Below are 20872 nucleotides of genomic sequence, written 5' to 3'. Positions count from 1 at the left end.
TTTTCCTTTCTGGATATTTTTTAATCAACCTGTTCAGAGATGTTACTACACACCTCTGGAGCACGTGGAATTCAAATCTGAGCCTCTTGATCCAGAGAAAGACACACTACTATTGTGTCATAACGGCTCGCAACACTTTTTTATTCACATGATGGGATGCGGGCATCGCTGGCTGGACCAGCATTGCTTGTTTGTAGTCGACTTTTAAGTGGTGGTGGTGAACTGTTTTCTTGAACCACTGCAATCCATCTGCTGAGGTAGACCCACAATGTCAGGGGAGGGAATTCCAGAATACTGACCCAGTGATATTGAAAAAAAAACAGCACTGTATTTCTAATACAAGATACTGAGTGTTTGGAGGGAAACTGCAAGTTTCATCTTCAGTATCTGTGGCCATTGTCATTCCCGGTGGATAGGGACAACGCAGTGGCTCAGTGGTTAGCACTGCTGCCTCATAGCACCAGGGATTCAGGTTCAATTCTACCCTTGGGTGACGATCTGTGTGAAGTTCACACATTCTTCCGGAGTCTGCGTGGGTTTCCTCAGGTGTCCCAGTTTCCTCCAACGATCCAAACAGGTTAGGTGAACTGGCCACACTAAAATTGCCCATAGTGTCCAGTGATATGCATGTTGCCCATGGAAATTACAGGGTTCCAGGGATAGGCTGAGTGGATGCTCTTCAGAGGGTTGGTATTGACTTGATGGGCCGAATGGTCTGCTTCCATTCTGTAGGGCTTCTATCATTCGGTCGTGGGTTTGGTGAATTTCTGTAATGCTTTTTGGAGACAGCACACACGGTTACTTCTGAGTGCCAGCAGTGAAATGATTGAATGTTTGTGAATGTGTTGACAATCAAGTAGACTGCTTTGTCCTGAATGATGTCAAGTTTCTCAAGTGTAGGTGGATCTGCCCCCATTCAGGCATGAGGGACTTGTATCGCACTCTGACTTATATCTTGTCGATAGTGGGCAGGCTTTAGGGACCGAGAAGGCAAGTTATTTATAGAGTCATAGAGATGTACAGCATGGAAATAGACTCTTCGGTCCAACCCATCCATGCCGACCAGATATCCCAACCCAAATCTAGTCCCACCCTCCAACACCCAGCCATATCCCTCCAAACCTTTCCTATTCATTTACCCATCCAGATGCCTTTTAAATGTTGCAATTGTACCAGCCTCCACTACTTCCGCTGGCAGCTCATTCCATACACATACCACCCTCTGCATGAAAACGTTGCCCCTTAGGTCTCTTTTATATCTTTCTCCTCTCATCCTAAACCTATGCCCTCTAGTTCTGGACTCCCCCACCCCAGAGAAAAGACTTTGCCTATTTAACCTATCCGTGCCCCTCAATTTTGTAAACCTCTATAAGGTCACCCCTCAGCCTCCGACGCTCCAGAGAAAACAGCCCCAGCCTGTTCAGCCACTCCCGATAGCTCAATTGCTCCAACCCTGGCAACATCCTTGTAACTCTTTCCTGAACCCTTTCAAGTTTCACAACATCTTTCCGATAGGAAGACGAGAGAGCTCCCAACTCCTGTACTCAATACTCTGACCAATAAAAGAAAGCATACCAAACACTTTCTTCACTATCCTATCTACCTGCGACTCCACTTTCAAGGAGCTATGAACCTGCACTCCAATGTCTCTTTGTTCAGCAACACTCCCTAGGACCTTACCATTAAGTGTATAAGTCCTGCTAAGATTTGCTTTCCCAAAATGCAGCACCTCGCATTTATCGGAATTAAACTCCATCTGCCAACTTTTAGCCCATTTGACCAACAGGTCAAAATCCTATTGTAATCTGAGGTAACCTTCTTCGCTGTCCACGACATCTCCAATTTTGGTGTCATCTACAAACTTACTGAATTGTACCTCTTATGCTCGCATCCAAATCATTTACGTAAATTACAAAAAGTAGAGGACCCTTTGCTGCAGTATTCCTAGCCCTGATATGTTCTTGTAGCCACTGTATTCATTTGACAAGTCCAGTTCAGTTTCTGGGCAATCATAACCCTGCAGGATGGTGATACTGCGGATTCAGTGATGGTAACACCATCAAAATGTCAAGGGGCTGTGGTTAGATTGTTTCTTATTGGAGATGGCCATTCCTGGCGATTGTGAAGCATGAATGTTATACAGAAATCAAAAAAGACGTACACACGGTGACAATAATCCCCTAAGTTTGTAGGCATGAACAAACCATATTTCTTTTCTAACCCCAAAGTGTTTGCAACAGCCTAGTCCGAAAGAAAAAAAGAAAACTATTTTAATAACCTCCACTTATGATCAGAAAGTAACAACATAATTCAATGAACCTCTTCTTGTCAGTAACATTCCCTACAAACATGTAGAACTCAAAATAAAATCATTTTACTGAATAAGTCATGGGAACAAGTCTTTTTTATATCAAAATCTGACAATGTTTTTGTACATTTTAATTTTCCGTTAAGTTAGTAACAAAATGGATTGATCAAACACCAATTAAGAAAGTTAAAATGCTCCACAGAGATATGCAAAACTTTGTTACAATACTCTTGGTCAAGTTTGTATTTTCATCCTTCATTATATGCATCTGCATTTGAACCAAAACATGTTTCAAAATTTACAGAGTCTCTCTTCTCGGGCATAAAGCAAATAAGTGGTTTCTCTAATAAAACGTCAAGACGCTACAAATATTCAGCAGATCAGACAGCCTCTGTGATGGGATCAGTTCAATGAAACGTCTAATTCTAAAGAATAACCAAATTAAATCCACTTCTTCCTACTCAACAGATTCATTTTTTATCTCAAATGTCCGGCATTTGAAGTAGAGTATTTTTTGTAGATTTATTATGCCTGTCAATGACATGAAGCTGAAGAGAGTAATTTATGGTTGTGGCATTGGCAATATGAACAAGTCAGTTCTCTTACCTTCCAAAGCAAACATTAGAAGCACTGGAATAACTAGTCATCACCTCTACAGGGGTCGAGAGTCAATGCACACAACCTTGTAATTAGCATTTCTTTTTAAAATGAGCTTACAATTAGAAGCCAAAACAGGAGTCAGAAGTACCATTTCTTTCCATACAAAATGCAATTACAACAAAGGCAAGGCAGGATGAATTTTCTGCAGGACTCGCGAAAAGCGCTACGGTCTAGATTCTGCAGTCAACAACGGATTGACAGCAATCACTGCTGACTGAGAAGAAAGCTACCGCCATGAATCCAGCAATATATATGACGAGAATTTAAACTGGCACCAAGTCAAAGAAATCTCACAGCATGCAGCAGCAGTGATGTCACCAAGCAGGTAAGCAACCAAATTGAAATATTTACACATGGCAAAACCAGGGAGTTCAAAACACAAAGTCCTTCTCTTTTACTTCAAATTCTCAGATAGTGAAATAAATGTATGATTGCATTAACTTGGCATCAAAAACAAAATAAAACTTTTAAAATTAAAAGATTTTTCATCATTATGGAAACTCTAATTCCTCAAAATATGAAAGTTGGTTTTTCAGTAAACAAATCCTGTTGCACCTCATCCAACAAGTCATCACATCAAGGATTTTAATGTGCATATTTTGCAGCTTAAAGCTTTTGCAGTGTAGATTCATTTATATAACTTCTCGATCTCCATGTTATGCTGTGTACCCGAAATCAAAAGGGTGCAGTCACTGTCAGTTGATAACGAAGGTATATGTTGAGTATTTCAATCAGTACTGAAGCTGATGTATACTGCAGTTAAAAAGCGAAAAGGAATAGCCTCTAAAATCTTCTGGGAGGACACCAATTTTTTTTTCCTGTTTTTGTCAAACCAAGTAATTGTTATTGACATCATGGATTCTTAACTGAACACTTGAACTCAACTATCTTGTCTACTAACACTAACATCCTTAACAAGTCCAAACGTTCTGATTTACTAATATACAGATGAATTAGGAGCAAGAGCATGCCATATGGCCCTTTCAACCTACTATGCCATTTAAAAAGATCACAGCTGATTAGACTGTAATCTCAACTCCACATTTATACATACTCCAATAACTCTTCATCCCCTTATTAAGGATCTATCCAACTCCCCCTCAAAAATATTAAAGAGTCTCTTTACACCATTCAGAGGAAGAGTTCCGAATCATATGACCCTGAGAAAAATTATTGTTTCACCTGTCTCAAATGGGCAATCTCTTAATTTAAAACTGTAACCAAACTAGATTCTCCCGTAAGAGGAACCATTCTCTCCATACTCTCACATGATTTTGGGCTGATAAAGGCCAATAGCATTCATATCATAGGATTATCCAGCAGTGACCATCTCCAATAAGAGATAATCTCACAATCATCCCTCAAGTTTTACCTTCGCTGAGTCCCCCATTATAAACTGTTAAGATGTTGACACTGACCAGAAACTGAACTAGATCTGTCATATGAACACTATTCCTACTGTGAGCAAATCAGAGGCTAGGAATTCTGCATCAAGTAACCCCAATCTCATCAATGCATGCCCACAATCTATAAGGAATAAGGCAACAGAGTGACTGCATACTCTCAGTTTACCTAAATGGCTGCAGCTCACAAAACACTTCAAAAGGTTGACACAAACCAGAACTATGCAATCCACTTGACTGGAAAGCCATCCACTACTGTAAATATTCATTCCTTTCACCAAACAGCAGCAGTGTGTAACATCTATAAGATGCATTATAGTCACTATCCAAGCCTCCTTCAATACACCTTCTAAACCAACAAACACTAATACAAGGAGGAAAAGTGCAGTAGATGCACAGTAATAGCACCACTTGCAGGTTCCCCTCCAAGCCACACATTATCCTGACTTTGAATTGCAATGCTGCTTCTCAACTACCACAAGGTTAAATTCATGAAATTCTCTTCCCAACAGCATCTGAGTGTTCCTCCACCCGAGGAGGGAAGCAGCTCAAGGTTATTTTCTTCAAGACAATTAGGGACGGATAACGAATGCTGATTTAGGTAGCAGTATTCATATCCTATGAGCAAATAAAAACAATTCCCTCCATATTCAATGTTTCAATCAAGTTGTCTCTTATCCTTCTAAGTTCAAGTGGATACAAGCCTCGCATGTAAAACCTTTCCTCATTAGACAACCTTATTAGCCTCGCTAGTCTTCTCTGAACTGATTCCAAAGAATTTACATCTTCCCTAAATAAAGGGACCAATACTGTTGACGGTGCATCAGCTGTGGTCTCAGCAATGCCACATATAATTAATGCAGAACATCCCATTATTTTCTGTATTTAATTCCCCTTGCAATAACCATTAACATTCTGTCAGCTTTCCAGATTTTTGCTGTACCTTTCGCAATTCATGCCCAAAGACAACAAGATCGCTCGCATCCTCTCACCATGCAAGTAACAAACGTTTTTACTTTCTCTTTCCAAATTAACAAACAATTTCACATTTTTTGGCATTATACCATTTGCCAGATCCTTGCCCACTCACTTAACCCTGTAAGCTAATCTTGACTTATGTCCTTTTCTCAAATTACTTTATCTGTTTCAGAAAGTTCAGCAACTGTATCTTTGATCGTTTCATCAAGTTATTTTATATAAATAGTAAACACTCAAGGCAAAAATGTGGCTAAAAAAGAGACAACTTATCTATCAGGATCATCTTTCAATACAATAACCATGTAATCCAAACATCATGAATTAATGAGAACCCATTTTCTTTTGCTTACAGTCATAGAATCAGAGAGATGGACAGCATGGAAACAGACCCTTTGGTCCAACCTGTCCGTGCCAACAAGATATCCCAACCCAATCTAGTCCCACCCTCCAGCAACTGGCCCATATCTCTCCAAACCCTGCCTATTCATATTCCCATCCAAATGCCTTTTAAATGTTGCATTTGTCCCAGCTTCCACCACATCCTCTGGCAGCTCATTCCATACACGTACCACCGTGTGTATGAAAAAGTTGCCCCTTAGGTCTCTTTTATATCTTTCTCCTCTCACCCTAAACCTATGCCCTTTAGTTCTGGACTCCCCGACCCCAGGGAAAAGACTTTATCTATTTACCCTATCCATGCCCCTCATAATTCTGTAAACCGCAAGAAGGTCATCCCTCAGCCTCCGATGCTCCAAGGAAAACAGCCCTATCCTGTTCAGCTCAGCTCCTCCAACCCTGGCAACATCCTTGTAAATCTTTTCTGAACCCTTTCAAGTTTCACAACAACCTTCCGATAGGAAGGAGACCAGAACTGCACGCAATATTTCAACAGTGGCCTAACCAATGTCCTGTACAGCCGCAACATGACCTCCCAACTCTCCTGTACTCAATACTCTGACCAATAAACAAAAGCATACAAAACACATTCTTCACTATCTATCTACCTGCGACTCCACTTTCAAGGAGCTATGAACCTGTGCTCCAAGGTCTCTTTGATCAGCAACACTCCCTAGGACCGTACCATTACGTGTATAAGTCCTGCTAAGATTTGTTTTCCCTTACCAACCTTCCATTTATCTGAACTAAACTCCATCTGCCACTTCTCAGCCCATTGGCCCATCTGGTCAAGATCCTGTGGTAATCTGAGGTAACGCTCTTCACTGTCCACTACACCTTCAATTTTCATGTCATCTGCAAACTTACTAACTGTACCTCTTATGCTCGCATCCAAATCATTTATGTAAATGACAAAAAAGTAGAGGGCCCAGCACCGATCCTTGTGCCACTCCGCTGGTCACAGGCCTCTAGTCTGAAAAACAACACTCCACCACCACCCTCTGTCTTCAACCTTTGAGCCAGTTCTGTATCTACATGGCTAGTTCTCCCTGTATTCCATGAGATCTAACCTTGCTAATCAGTCTTCAATGAGGAACCTTATCGAATTCCTTCCTGAAGTCCATATAGATCACATCTACCACTCTGCCCTCATCAATCCTCTTTGTTACTTCCTCAAAAAACTCAATCAAGTTTGTGAGACATGATTTCCCACGCAGAAATCCATGTTGACTATCCCTAATCAGTCCTTGCCTTTCCAAATACATGTGCAACCTGTCCCCCAGGATTCCCTCCAACAACTTGCCCACCACCGACGTCAGACTCACTGGTCTATAGTTCCCTGGCTTGTCCTTACCACCCTTCTTAAACAGTGGCATCAAGTTAGCCAACCTCCAGTCTGCCAGCACCTCACCTGTCACTAGCGATGATACAAATATCTCAGCAAGAGGCCCAGTAATCACTTCTCTAGCTTCCCACAGAGTTCTCGGGTACAACTGATCAGGTCCTGGGGATTTATCCACCTTTATGCATTTCAAGACATCCAGCACTTCCTCCTCTAATTTGGACATTTTGCAAGGTGTCACCATCTATTTCCCTACATTCTATATCTTCCACATCCTTTTCCACAGTAAACACTGATACAAAATACTCATTTAGTATCTCCCCCATTTTCTGTGGCTCCACACAAAGGCCGCCTTGCTGATCTTTGAGGGGCCCTATTTTCTCCCTAGTTACTATTTTGTCCTTAATATATTTGTAAAAACGCTTTGGATCCTCCTTACCAAAGCTATGCCCCCTTTTTGCCCTCCTGATTTCCCTCTTAAGTATATTCCCACTGCCTTTACACTCTAAGGATTCACTCGATCTATCCTGTCAATACCTTACATATGCTTCCTTCTTTTTCTTAACCAAACCCTCAATTTCTTTATTCAATCCAGCATTCCCTATACCTACCAGCCTTTCTTTTCACCCTAAAGTTTCCTTCTTTCTTTTTCTCTCTCTCTCCTGCACTGACCTCACCATGGGCTTCCTCTGGCTGTTCTTCTTCCTTTTAAAACTGCTGTTGTTTTGACATTTTTTTCCAAAGTTCCAAAACAATGCAACAGCATATAAAACAGTAATTGCTGCTTCTGGAATTCGAGGAAGTCACCTCCAACATCTAGAATACCTCAAAAAAAAAAAGGAGCTTTTACAGCCAGAAATTTTTCCCATCCTCCATCTTGGATTATGCAGAATCCGTGTGTATTAGATAAACAAACATTAAAATCATAAGAATTATGCCAAGAGGTAAACAGAAGATTTCAAAGAGATCATCAGAAGAAGAAATCAAAAACTTGCAGTAATGTGCAACAACAGTCAGCACCGAATCCCCTATTTGATGTGGAAGACTTAATATTCCAGAGATCGATTATTCATCGATATGCATTTCTCAAAATGGAATTTCCATGTATGGACACGTGTCATCCTTCAATGCAAACCAATGTTGATCAATTGTCCATCACATGAATTTTAAATAAAAGGGTAACTACACTGTATTGACAAGCTTCCTCATTGCAGTGAGATTTACAGAACTCTGACTGTTATTTCACATTCAACAAGTTATCCATTCTCGAATTTCTTTGTCCATAAGGATAACTGAAACATGTGTAGGATTGTCTGTACATGATTGGTCACCAGAGCTCCTAACAATCATCACACGTCACCTCAACCTGCCAGGAAATACTCCCTGCAGCCCTGACCTATTTATAAAAGCTGAGTTAAGGATTTTGAGAGGTCTACAAAATCATTTTTCAGTATCCTCAAAATATATTCTCAGATTGCTATATTGATTATTCCAAAAATCAACAAATAAAAAGCTTTTTTCAAAATGAAAGCATCCACTGATGGCATCAAAATAATTCATTCACTCCTTTCTCGTTCCAATATTCAAAGCAAAATAAAGGATTATTTTGCAGAATTACACCATCAGCCAATAATTCAGAAATGTGGTTGAGATCACTTAGATTACTAATTCAAAATTACAGATTACTTCATTTACGTGACTGCTCTGATAGCCTACTTTTAAATTAATCAGTTCGGATCACACATTGAACACATGAGAGCTATGAAATGCAGGTAAACGTAGCATTTACACTTGTTTTCCAACACCAGTCAGTTAAAATTATAAAATTTGGGAAATTTAAAAAGGTATACCATCCTATGTTGTTGAACTATAAGTAGGCATTCACACAAAGGTCGACCTGAATCCAGTGTTGACAGCCCATATGGTGATTCACATAAGAGTGTAGTGGAGCATTTGACTCTCGTGAAACATCCTTTCAAAAGCTTCAGTTCAGAAATGCCACTGGTCAGGGTTATACACACTCATGGACTCAAAGTCTACTTCAGACCAACTCTCATCTATTCCAACTGTTCCTGTCAACCTTAACCACAAATATCAACTCCTTTTCATAGACGCTGCCCCCAGATTCTACACTCCCCAATTAGAAATAGTAATCTCAGTTTTTATTCCATCAAGCACTTTCCAAATCTTGTGTTTCAATTAGATCATCCTTCATTCTTCTAAACCACAGCCTACAATTTATTCAGCCTCTCAAAGGAAAACCTGCTCATAAAAGGAATCAGCCTACTGAACCTACTAAAGCAAACATCCTTCTTAAAACGTTAAAAATCACATTCTTTAGAACACATGGAAGGCCGATCAATTTCACTATTTTTAGCATTAAATGGTCTCCAACTGACTTCATTTGCTGCTCTGAGGCAGCCCCTTCCACAGATAAGGTGTAAAAAAGGTGTTATATTGGAATGTTGACTGATGTGTGGTTTGCACACTAACAGCTCTCCTAAGCAGAAGCTTGATGCTTGCATACCAGAGATCAATTTTCCAGCAGATCTTATAAGTTTGTGAGAAGATTTGTAGCTCGGGTGCTCGTTGTTGTGGTTCTGTTCGCCGCGCTGGGAATTTGTGTTGCAGACGTTTCGTCCCCTGTCTAGGTGACATCCTCAGTGCTTGGGAGCCTCCTGTGAAGCGCTTCTGTGATCTTTCCTCCGGCATTTGTAGTGGTTTGAATCTGCCGCTTCCGGTTGTCAGTTCCAGCTGTCCGTTGCAGTGGTCAGTATATTGGGTTCAGGTCGATGTGCTTATTGATTGAATCTGTGGATGAGTGCCATGCCTCTAGGAATTCCCTGGCTGTTCTCATGGCACTCATCCACAGATTCAATCAATATGCACATCGACCTGGACCCAATATACCGATCACTGCAGTGGACAGCTGGAAGTGACAACCGGAAGCGGCAGATTCAAACCACTACAAATGCCAGAGGAAAGATCACAGAAGCGCTTCACAGGAGGCTCCCAAGCACTGAGGATGTCACCGAGACAGGGAACGAAACGTCTGCAACACAAATTCCTAGCGCGGCGAACAGAGCCACAACAGCACATCTTATAGTCCAACCAGAATAGCCAATTTCACTGAACTGCTAAATGTGTTCAGCCAATTCTGCACTGACATAATGTAGGCACACGGTTCAGCATTAATTTCAAGATCATATGTACAATGAGAAATTACATCACAACAGCAAATAGTCTGTAGTAGCCTGAACTAATCTCATGCAGCAAAATTAAAGCCATAATGTCTTTAAATACAATAATAGTAGAACAGTAGAGGCTCAACAGGACACAGAGCAAGAAAGAAAATACTAATCAAGGGGAATGGACACAAAGATTGTAAACTTGATAAACACATGTAAAACTTTCCTATTGTAACTGTGAAAGCACTAATCCGCAGTAGTGGTACCTAATCACATTTTACAAACCCCTATACCTAAATTTTTATTCAAATATTCATCAAATTCTATCTTAAATGATTAGTGTGCATCAGTAATTGTATGGATGAGATTTCAAATAAAGTTTTGTATGTTAAGTTTTCAAATCATCCCTCCCACCCCCACAATAACTACAGACACACACAAATTTATGTTTCTGGTACAGATCTTAAATCTATGACTCTGTTGCTGACTCAATTACCAGAGAAACCTTTTCAATACTTTTCAAACTATTTCTCCAGTTCCATTAGACACAATGAATGAAATAGATGATTCCAACTGCATGCACAAAAGACTAGATTTCAAGTAACTCATCAATATATCAGTCACACTTACGATTAGGAAGCAAAAAAAGGTACAGGTCACTTGTTACAGTACAGAATACTGCATTTTAGAGACCATTTCAGATACACAGTCAGACAGCACTTTTTAACATAGAAAAACTAAATTACACATTACTGCATAAATACACATTACTGCATAATATAAAACAAACAGAAAATATTATACTCAGCACATCAGACAGTTGCTGGACATTGAACATTTTCTGTATTTTTTCAGATTTCCAGAATCCATAGCATTTTGCTTATGTATCACTACTAACAAGAATAAATTATTTAAAGCCATATATAAACAAAACAGAATGAAAATCAGCCTGAGGATTTAGATCAATATAACTGTTCAAGTTCATGGCATTTGCAATATTATCTGAATCTGTCCAACTAATTGCTGCACTGTAATTCACTTGGGAAGTAAGTGTCTCCTCCAAATAGCATTTTATTAACTGTAATCAAGTCACAGTATTGGGTTACTCTGGTAGCTCTGCTTCAGAAGGCATTATATACTGGGACATCTCATTGTCTGCTGTAATAGTTTGTTATAATTTTCCTTCAACCAAAGATTTTGATTTTTATCCGATTAATACTTTTTAGTCTTAATGAGAAAAAACAAAAACATACACAATTGAAATTCTTAGTGACAAAATTTGAACGCAAGCAAGATTTTGTAAGCATATTATTGCAAAAAGCTATTAAAACTATCAACTACCAAATGTTAATTGCTACTACATTTATCTGGATTTTCACTACGGGTTGTATAATGCGAAATATTTCCCATATGTTCAAAACCAAATCTAAAAGAGCTGGTTCTATTAACACTTGCAGAAATTAAGACTAAAGCAATTAGCACTCATGGAATTATCCCCCTTCCCCCACATTCTTTCACCCTTTCTTCATAAAGTCACAAGTTAACCTGCATGAACTAGCATAATTCCTCTTCCACAGTCTGCCTGTCAAAAAGCAAGCTGTCAAATCCCTATTCTGCCACTTAATGGGAAACAGCAACCTTCTATAATTCCTGTTTGTCAAACATATTTGGTAGCAAGTATCTTTCAAATGCTGTTCTCACACTTCCACACTAGGTTATTTATGAATACACTGAGGCCCACAAATGAGACCTTCTGCAAAAAAAACTATTTACTGCCATAATTTGACTTTCTTATGAACAGAACGATAATTGCCTCATTACACTTTTCAGCGCAACTAAACCGTGTGCATCATCAAAGCATTTCATCAAAAAGCAGCTGGAGGCCGAGGCAGATACATATGTATAACTCAAGATTAAAAACTGCATAACTTGGTAAACTGCTATGGATTCTGGTATATGCATACCTCCCACATATAAATAAATTTTGATAATATGGTGGTCAATTACTGAACTATCAAGCTTCACACAATAGGAAAAATAGCAGTTAAACCAATCTAATTTAATCTTGAGCATTGCACTTCTCCTGCGACACCCTTAATTCATCACTTTAAATTGCTTCCATCATCTGTGCCAGATTGGTAACCACCAGTACTTCACCTTTGTGTGACACAGCTCAAAATTCTCTTGAGACAACCCAAACTTCAACAGGACTAATGGCAAAGTGATATCCCTGAATGTTTTGCACAACTTGTGCTCATAAGAAAAATTCATACGCTCATTTAGCTTTGCTGATTATCAACTAAAAGTAAAAATTACAAGCAAATGAAGTCTGAAATTTAAAATAAAATTCTTGTAATTCAAATATTTCACACAATCCTGAGTCAATGCTTTTGAAATTTTGAGGTCATTTTTCCTGGACACTTCATGCATTATAAAGCATCTAAGATAGCAAGGTGTTTTAAGTTGCAGTACCAGTTCAGCATAAATCACCACTTTAGTGGAAGAGTTTAGCACACATTGGAAGCAATCGTCCAGAGGATCATTAAGGGCTAACCGACAACTAAAATTAGTCTTAACATTCATTAAAAAGGCAGTGGGTCATTTTGGTGGCAAGTGTTGACCTAACACGATGAGCTGATTGTCAGCAAGAGCTGGTTTGCTCCCAATGTGAACACTTAACAGGAATGTCATTTTTCAATCATACTCACTGAGATTGAAAAAGACTCTTGAAACATAGAAGACAACTCCCTGGGACACACTGTCAATACTTCAACACTATATCAAGTTTTATTCTCATAACTCTCCTTACACCCCAGCAAAAATCAGCGAATACTGTGCTGCTCCAACTTACATTAATCATTGGTTGAGGTGAGTGGTTGGTGGGTCATTGCCAGTTTGTTAAGCGTATCCCTACGTTTGCAAAAGGAACAGAACGGGAGAATGGACAGCAGGGAGAAATGTACCCCTTCTCTTCCTGCACATCCCTCCACATCCATTCTTCCTCCATTAGGACCCCAAATGCCACAGTGGTGAACCAAACAAATCTTTCAAAGCCCTGGAGACAACTTTGCTTGTAAACTGCAGTTCCAGACAGCGTACTCTACACCTGGAGTGGCAGTCTGGGTGTAGGTTACACGTACTGTTCCAGCAAAATCTAATTAATGAGAGTGTTACAATTGCAGTTGATGGCTTCAATCATGACAATCTACAGTTAGCCTGAAAACTGCAAGTTAATCACGCATTAACATGTTTATTAACAGAGTCAGTCATTTGGTGCTGGTTTCCAAATTTTGGCCTAAGTAGTCCAAAGTTATTTTTCATAAAAAGAGAAATCTGAACATCTAAAATAGCCCTGCATCAGTGAATCTAGTTTCCACAATTTTGTTTTGACACAGGGATAGCAAGCCATACCAAATCTGTCTCATCATCATTGGATTTTCAACACAGTGAAATTAAAACATTCAATGACCCACAAAATTGCTCAATTGTTCCCACCAAGATATTACAAATAACAGATCTTAGACACCAAGTTTATAACTTAAACAAAAATTAAATTATTAATAATCTAACTTGAGCAGAACACAGATAAACTACAAAGCAACCTAATGAATATCTATGATCTCCAAGTTCAATTTTCTTTGATCATAAACTCCACTCTCACACTGATTAACTTAACCCTGAACAGTGTCTATCAAAGAACAAAATAAAAGGGACTGTAAATTGCCAGTTAAAAACCACTTCAACAATGAATACCAGACTTTCATGAAATCACATGGTTTTACAGACACAGAGGATAGAATAGGATGCTTGAATTTCAAAGTCACTCGTCAGTGCAAACAGCTTCCACAGACCTCGGAAGGCCTACTTAATTCTTACACACTGGGATTCTTTTCTCTCAAACATTAACACATCAGCAACTAGAGAATAATTAGAAAGAGCAAAACCAAAAAACAGCTCTATCTGGAAGCTTATATAAAAAAAAATCTGCCTCCTGCCCAAAAACCAGTCAGTGCCAATTCATTCTGTCCTTTTTCTTCCCCTTCCCTCCCCACACATCCACACCCCCACCCCAACATTCTCGGTAACTGGCTGGGCAACACCAATCCTCCCTTAATTGATCAATTCAACATCCAACCAGCTGCTAGTCCCTAAGCATTGCAATATTTCAATGCCAAAACATCTAGTCACCAGGGTCCAATAGCTTTGCTCCTGTTTTTTTAACAAAATACTGATCAAAGTTCAAACCAAAAATGAGAAGAAACTTTTTTTAAAAAAAGTTTATGGTCTCAACATGCATCCACCCTGTCAAGACAAAAAAAAATTCAACCATTCAAACATTCCTACGAAGTTCTTTATCACTATACAAATTTCTTGATTACACACTTAAATTTTCAACATTTTGCATCCAAGAGAAAGCATCAGCAGCTACCATTTTTTTCTGGAAATGTACAATTTTCACAATAACAAACTCCAAAGTAGCAATCTTGGAGTTTGTCTTAAATCTCTCAGTAAAAGTTAATGGATTATGACCAGTAAAAACTAGAATCTCAGTTTCTAACTGCTAATCAATGTTTAAGCCAAAAACGAAAAGAATTAGGAAAAATGCTGATTGTTTCAACACAATGGAGAACTTGCTTTTCTTATAGGTACTTCAGCCTTTTGGCATATTTTGAACTAAATTAATCAAGTATTTTCACATTTTAAATAAGTGCTAGTAATACTGGGTAAAGTTTCTAAAAAGATGCAAACAAATAATCAAGTTGATCAATTTATTGTTCATTCTGGGACTTGGGTTTTACTTGTAAGCAGTTACTACCCAATCTTAAGCAAAAAGCAAAGAAATGCAGATGCTGAATATCTGAAACAAAAAACAGAAACAGCTAGAGAAGCTCAGCAGGTCCAGCAGCATCTGTGGAGAAAAAGCAGAGTCAATGTTTCAGATCCAGTGATCTTTCTTCGGAACTGCAACCAATCTGTAGTCATCACTGGACCTGAAACGCTGACTCTGCTTTCTCTCCATAAATGCTGCCAGACTGCTGAGTTTATCCAGCTATTTGTTATTGCCCAATACAAGTTGCCCTCAAATATATTGAAGTGCTCAGTTCACCTTTGAAGATATTGCACAAATGCAGTTGCAATCAAATCCTAAAGCCTTTGGACCTGCAGTGATAAAGGACAAATTATATTTTCCCAAGACAGGATGATTCCAAATAGTTCTAGATTTCATTTCAGGTTTCTGGGAGTTGCAGTCAAATTAGACATTGCAAGTTACTGAAAGGTATCCTGTACACATTGCAGCCGCCTCAGTGAACTGGTGATGGAGGGATTGGACGGCTTTTCAATCAAGAGACCTGCTTTGTCCTGGATAACATTGAACTTCAGTGCTATTGCAGATGCATTCATCCAGTTTCCAGTAGGCGGCAGATGAAACTTTTTGAAGGATGCATGAGACACACAATGAATATGCAGCCTTTGACCAGCTTAGTAGCAAGGCCACTTATTCAGCTGTCTAAATCTAGTCAATGGTGACCCATCAGATATGGATGGTGGAGAATGCAGCAATGATAATGTCGCTAAATGTGATGTGGATATAGTGAGATTACTTCTTACTGGAGAGGGCCATTGTCTGGCTCAATTTCCATTTTTCATGCATCCACTCAAGCCTGGATACAATAAATCACCTCACTTTGTCCTGAAGATGGAGCGGAAGGAAGATTATTGATGAAGCAGCTGAAGAAAGCTGTCCCAAGCAACTCCTTTACAGATGTTCTGGAGCTTCAATTACGAACCTCCAACAATTGCTACCATCTCCTTTAGTTTTATGACTTTAACTTCTGAAAAGTTATCCCTCGGATCTGCAGTGACTTCAGTTTTATGAATACTCAGTTTCTTTCGTGGCGTTACAACATTTGGATTTTTAAAAAATAGAAATAACAAATAAAAACGTAATTTCATGATCAGCCACTTACAAAGATGTGTATATATATGGAAGGAATCTCTCAATTTCTGCACTAATCTTAAAACTGCATTAATTAGTTCACATTGGCCCAGAATTTGCAGAGGGAATTACTGTCAGCATTCAATGTCACTATTTCACTGTAATAAACACAAACTATTGGAATCCACATAGCGCAGAATAATACGGAACTTCAGAAGTTTCAAGTAATTCCACACCTCTCCACTGTGTATTGTTCAGTTACACGCCACATTGCAAACAATAGAAATCAACTGACCCAATAAGAATTTCCACTCTTGGTCAATACATTTTGCTCTGTAAAAATGAAGTAACACCTTGCTGATTGAAATGTCATTGTCTTTTTCAGACAGCATACTACCAAACGTGTTACTACTTTTACAACCCCCAATTAGCCCTGAAAAACTGAGCTAATTTCTCCATCATGACAAAATTCCTACACCTTCCAGTAAAATTCCTCTTTAATAGAAGCTTATTTACCTTTAATTTAGCTTTACCTTAATCGTATAATGATCATTCATTTCATTAAAAATTTGAATTTGTGATGTTAAGGGCATTCAAAACTTTCCAGTTTGACTGTGTTTGAATATTTCTATTCAGTCAACTGCTTCCTAAATGCCAGCCTGACTAATACAGGCTAAAATGTTCCCTTAGTTTCAGGGAAGCAAAATTTCACATTAGAAATCGTTCAGATCATTGCAAGCAGCTCTCTTCACAGTCAGCAGCAAGCACTCTTGTTTTGATTAAACTAAGTCATTGCTCTCTCCACATTCTTCCCAACAATATGCAACACATCCCACTTATCTGCACGAAATTTCATATGCCACACATGTGTCCATTTCATCATTTTACCCATGCCATCCTGAAATATGTTAATTTTCTGGTTTCTGCATTTGAGACTCATATCATCTGGAAAGAATAAGGTTATGCCATTTTCACACAAATTCAGCTGAATAAATACACATCAAAACTGTGATCCCAATACTCAATACCTTCAAACAACAGCATATATGTTAGCCCTATCTGAAAAGTAAATAAACATCATTGCTTTTTGACCCTAAGCAAATCTGGTTTTCATGTTATTATTGTCTCTTTAATTCCATGAGCTTCAATTTTGTTACCAAGTTTAATACATGATACTTTGTTAAATGCCTTTCAGGCGAAAGTGAGGACTGCTGATGCAGGAATCATTCCTGATGAAGGGCTTTTGCCCAAAACGTTGATTTTCCTGCTCCTCAGATGCTACCTGATATGCTGTGCTTTTCCAGCACCACTCTAATCTTGACAAATGCCTTTCAGGGTCTGTTTACCCAGCAATCAAGCTGACCTCAAGATCATGTTGGTCAGACACATTATTCCTTCAGCAAATTCATACTAACCTTTGTTTATTATTTACATAACTTACATTTACATATTTACATTTTCCAAAATATAAATTAACCTTGTCCATGAATATTACCTTCAATTGCTTCCCCACTGATCTTAGGCTGGACTTCTGTAGTTCCTGAATTTCCCTCTTTGCATTTTTTAAAAAAAAAGGAGCATCGCATGTAGAATCTTTAATCCACTGTTACAATGCCTTTCTCCAATAAGCATTGCAAGATTATGCTCAACACTTCTGAAATTACGGTTAGTTCCATTAGTAAGCTTGGAAGTATACCAGCCAAATCTCTTGACTTTTCTATTTTGAGACTGTTGCCTCTTAAATACATCTTCTTGACTAATGCTTCACCATTTTGGTGCTTGAAAATTGCTGTGAGCACAAACCTGTTTTTTTTGGGAAGGGGAGCCTGCACCACAAGGGCGAAGGGGAACGAGGAGCTCTCCAACCGACAGAGTTTAATAAAAGCATTCATCTTTTTTTTCAGAATTGTAGTCAGCCTCAAGCATCAGCTGGTTCAGCCACACCCAGTATTTTAAAAATTGCAAGTATTAAAGGGGACAAGCAGCTATTGCTGCTTTGGATATTACAAACTTAAAATTTCAGCTGACAACTGGAGGGCCACAACCCACAATTTGGAAGCCCTGCTCCAATGTCATAACCACCTTCTCACTTACTACAACTGTCTTCCTAAGAAGAGTTACATAGAGATATACAGTATGGAAACAGACCCTTTGGTGTAACTCTTCCAATGTCAACCAGATTTCTAAATAAATCTAGTCCCATTTGCCATCATGTGACTCATATCCCTCTCAACCCTTCCTATTCATATACCCTTCCAGATGCCTTTAGATGTTTTAATTGTACCAGTCTTCACCACTTCCTCTGGCAGCTCATTCCTTTCATGCACCACCCTTTGCACAAACAAGTTGCCCTTGAGGTCCCTTTAAAATCTTTCCCCTCTCACCTTAAAACATGTGCCCTCTAGTTTTGGATTCCCCCACCTTGGGGAAAAGAGCATCCCTATTTTCCCTATCCATGCCCCTCATGATTTTATAAACCTCTAAGGTTACCCTCCTCCTCTTTCTTTAGATAGATGTATATTTTTTAAAATCTCTACAAAACTAGAGATCCAAGAGAGGGTGCAACATTTCCAACAAAGCAATAAGAAAGCACTGACCTAAATTTTTCATTTTTAGAGTTTTCACTTTTGATACAACTATAGGTAAAAATCATAATTTTTTTTAAAGACTATTGTGTGACTGATAAATCCAAAATGCATTACAGACATGAATTCATATTGTTGTAATTATCAACTAAAGAACAAGATTAGGTAAGGAATTTAAACCATTCATTACAGCTAATTTATTTTCAATAACAGTTTAATTCATGCATTTTTATTCCAATCAAGCTTTAAAACTTCTAATGACAAACACATGTATCGGTCTTTCAGCATTTAACAATATTAAGTAAAACACTGCAAAGCAAGTCCACCATAAATTAAGATTTACCATGTCAAAATATTTAATTGCTTTGGCAAGACTTTCATGGTTTAATTGATTTCAGCCTTTCACCCCATTGGATGAGGTAGTTTAGTGGAGGAGGAAATCATAAATTTTCATAACTCAACTTTGTACAAAATGTTCCATAGTAAAAAGTTCAATAAAGACAACTCTGTCCTTTATATAAATGTATCATATTTGTTCTTTTAAAAAATGTTAAGCAAATCACATGGTTCAAATAGATCAACAAGGAAGTTAACAACATATTATTAACACAAATATGCAGCTTTTCAATTTGTACATGTCACATGGACATGTCATACGTCATGCAAGCCAGCAATTACTATCCTTGCAATCCTTGGGGCACAGTTCTCCAGGATTTTGACCCAGTGTTTAAATTCCTCCTCACCGGACATCCCAATCAACCCTAGTGCTACCTGACAGCATTTGGCCCATATCCCATTAAACCCTTCCTATTTGTATACCCTCTAAAGGGTTCTCCCTTCACGAAGGCTGCCTCCTGAGGTCCTGTTCTCTGCTACTCGTTCTCCATATCCACATTATCCAGGCCTCTCAGTATTCTGTAATTTTAATTAGACTCCCTTATCCTTCTAAGCTCCGTCAAGTTCAAACCCAGAGTCCTCAACCATGTCTCATACAACAAGCCCTTCATTCTAGGGACCATTCTTGTAAAGCTGCCTCTCGAGCCCCTCCAAGCACATCCTTCCGTAGATGGAGCCCAAAACTGCTCTGCTTTGGAGCAGTCTGATCAAAGACTCAGCAGTACAAAGGCTTTCCCAATTAGAAATTTGTTTATGCCTCCATTTTTCCCACCAAACCTCATAACTTCACACTTTCCCACATTGTATCCCATCTGCTATTTTTTTGTAACCTGCCCAAGTCCTTCTGCAGCTTTCCCGCTTCCTCAACGCTTACCTACCTTGGTGTCATTAGCAACAAAATGTCCGAGTTCCTTTGCCCAGATCCAGGAGACACAGTAGCTAGCACTGCTGCCTCACAGCACTGGAGACCCATGTTCAATTCCAATCCTGTGCAACTGGCTGTGTGGAGTTTCCACATTCTCCCACTGTTTGCATGGGTTTCCACTGGGTGCTCTAGTTTCCTCCCACAGTCCAAAAGATGTGCAGTTTAGGTGGATTGACAATGCTAAGTTATCCAGTAGTGTCCAGGGATGTGCAGGTTACGTTAATTAGCCAGGGGAAATGAAGGGTCACAGGGATGGGGTGGGTCTGGATTGGCTCCTCGTCAAAGAATCTTTGTGGATTCGATGGGCCAAATAGCCTGCTTCCAATTAATGTTCAATTTTTAAAGATCTAATATGCTAAACTTTTGGAAAAAGTCATTTCAACTTGAAACATTAATTCTGTTTCTCCACAGATGCTGCCAGGTGTGGAGTATTTGCAGCACTTTTTAAATTCATATTTTTATTCTTATGAAAGTACAATATTTAACCTTTCATTTCTCTACATCTGGACCTTATCGAAAGTACAAACATTGTTTAAAAACTTACAATACAGGATAGTTAAGCAGAAACTACAGAAAAACAGGTAAGCTAATTTTGCATGACACTAAGCATAGGAGTGAAACAAACACCACTCTAAAAAGATGTAATATAAGATGTTAAAAATATACAAACAACTGATTTACTCAAAAAATCTTCTCTATAACCTACTCTTATGAAAATTGACTATTACACACTGACAAAATATCAATTTTGTC

General features: G+C 38.8%; 1 protein-coding gene across 5 annotated transcripts in view; it reads right to left on the bottom strand.

Moving 5' to 3' along the window:
• The window catches only part of mapkap1 (MAPK associated protein 1), a 331754-nt gene that overhangs the window by 255322 nt on the left and 55560 nt on the right, over nucleotides 1-20872 (bottom strand). The window lies entirely within an intron of this gene.

Source organism: Chiloscyllium plagiosum, unplaced genomic scaffold (assembly GCF_037043375.1).
Source record: "Chiloscyllium plagiosum isolate Xiang-an unplaced genomic scaffold, Cpla_swu_hap1 HiC_scaffold_21, whole genome shotgun sequence".
Classification (NCBI taxonomy): Eukaryota; Metazoa; Chordata; class Chondrichthyes; order Orectolobiformes; family Hemiscylliidae; genus Chiloscyllium; species Chiloscyllium plagiosum.
Note: the sequence above shows the minus strand (reverse complement) of the source record. Positions and strands in the feature narration are given on the sequence as shown.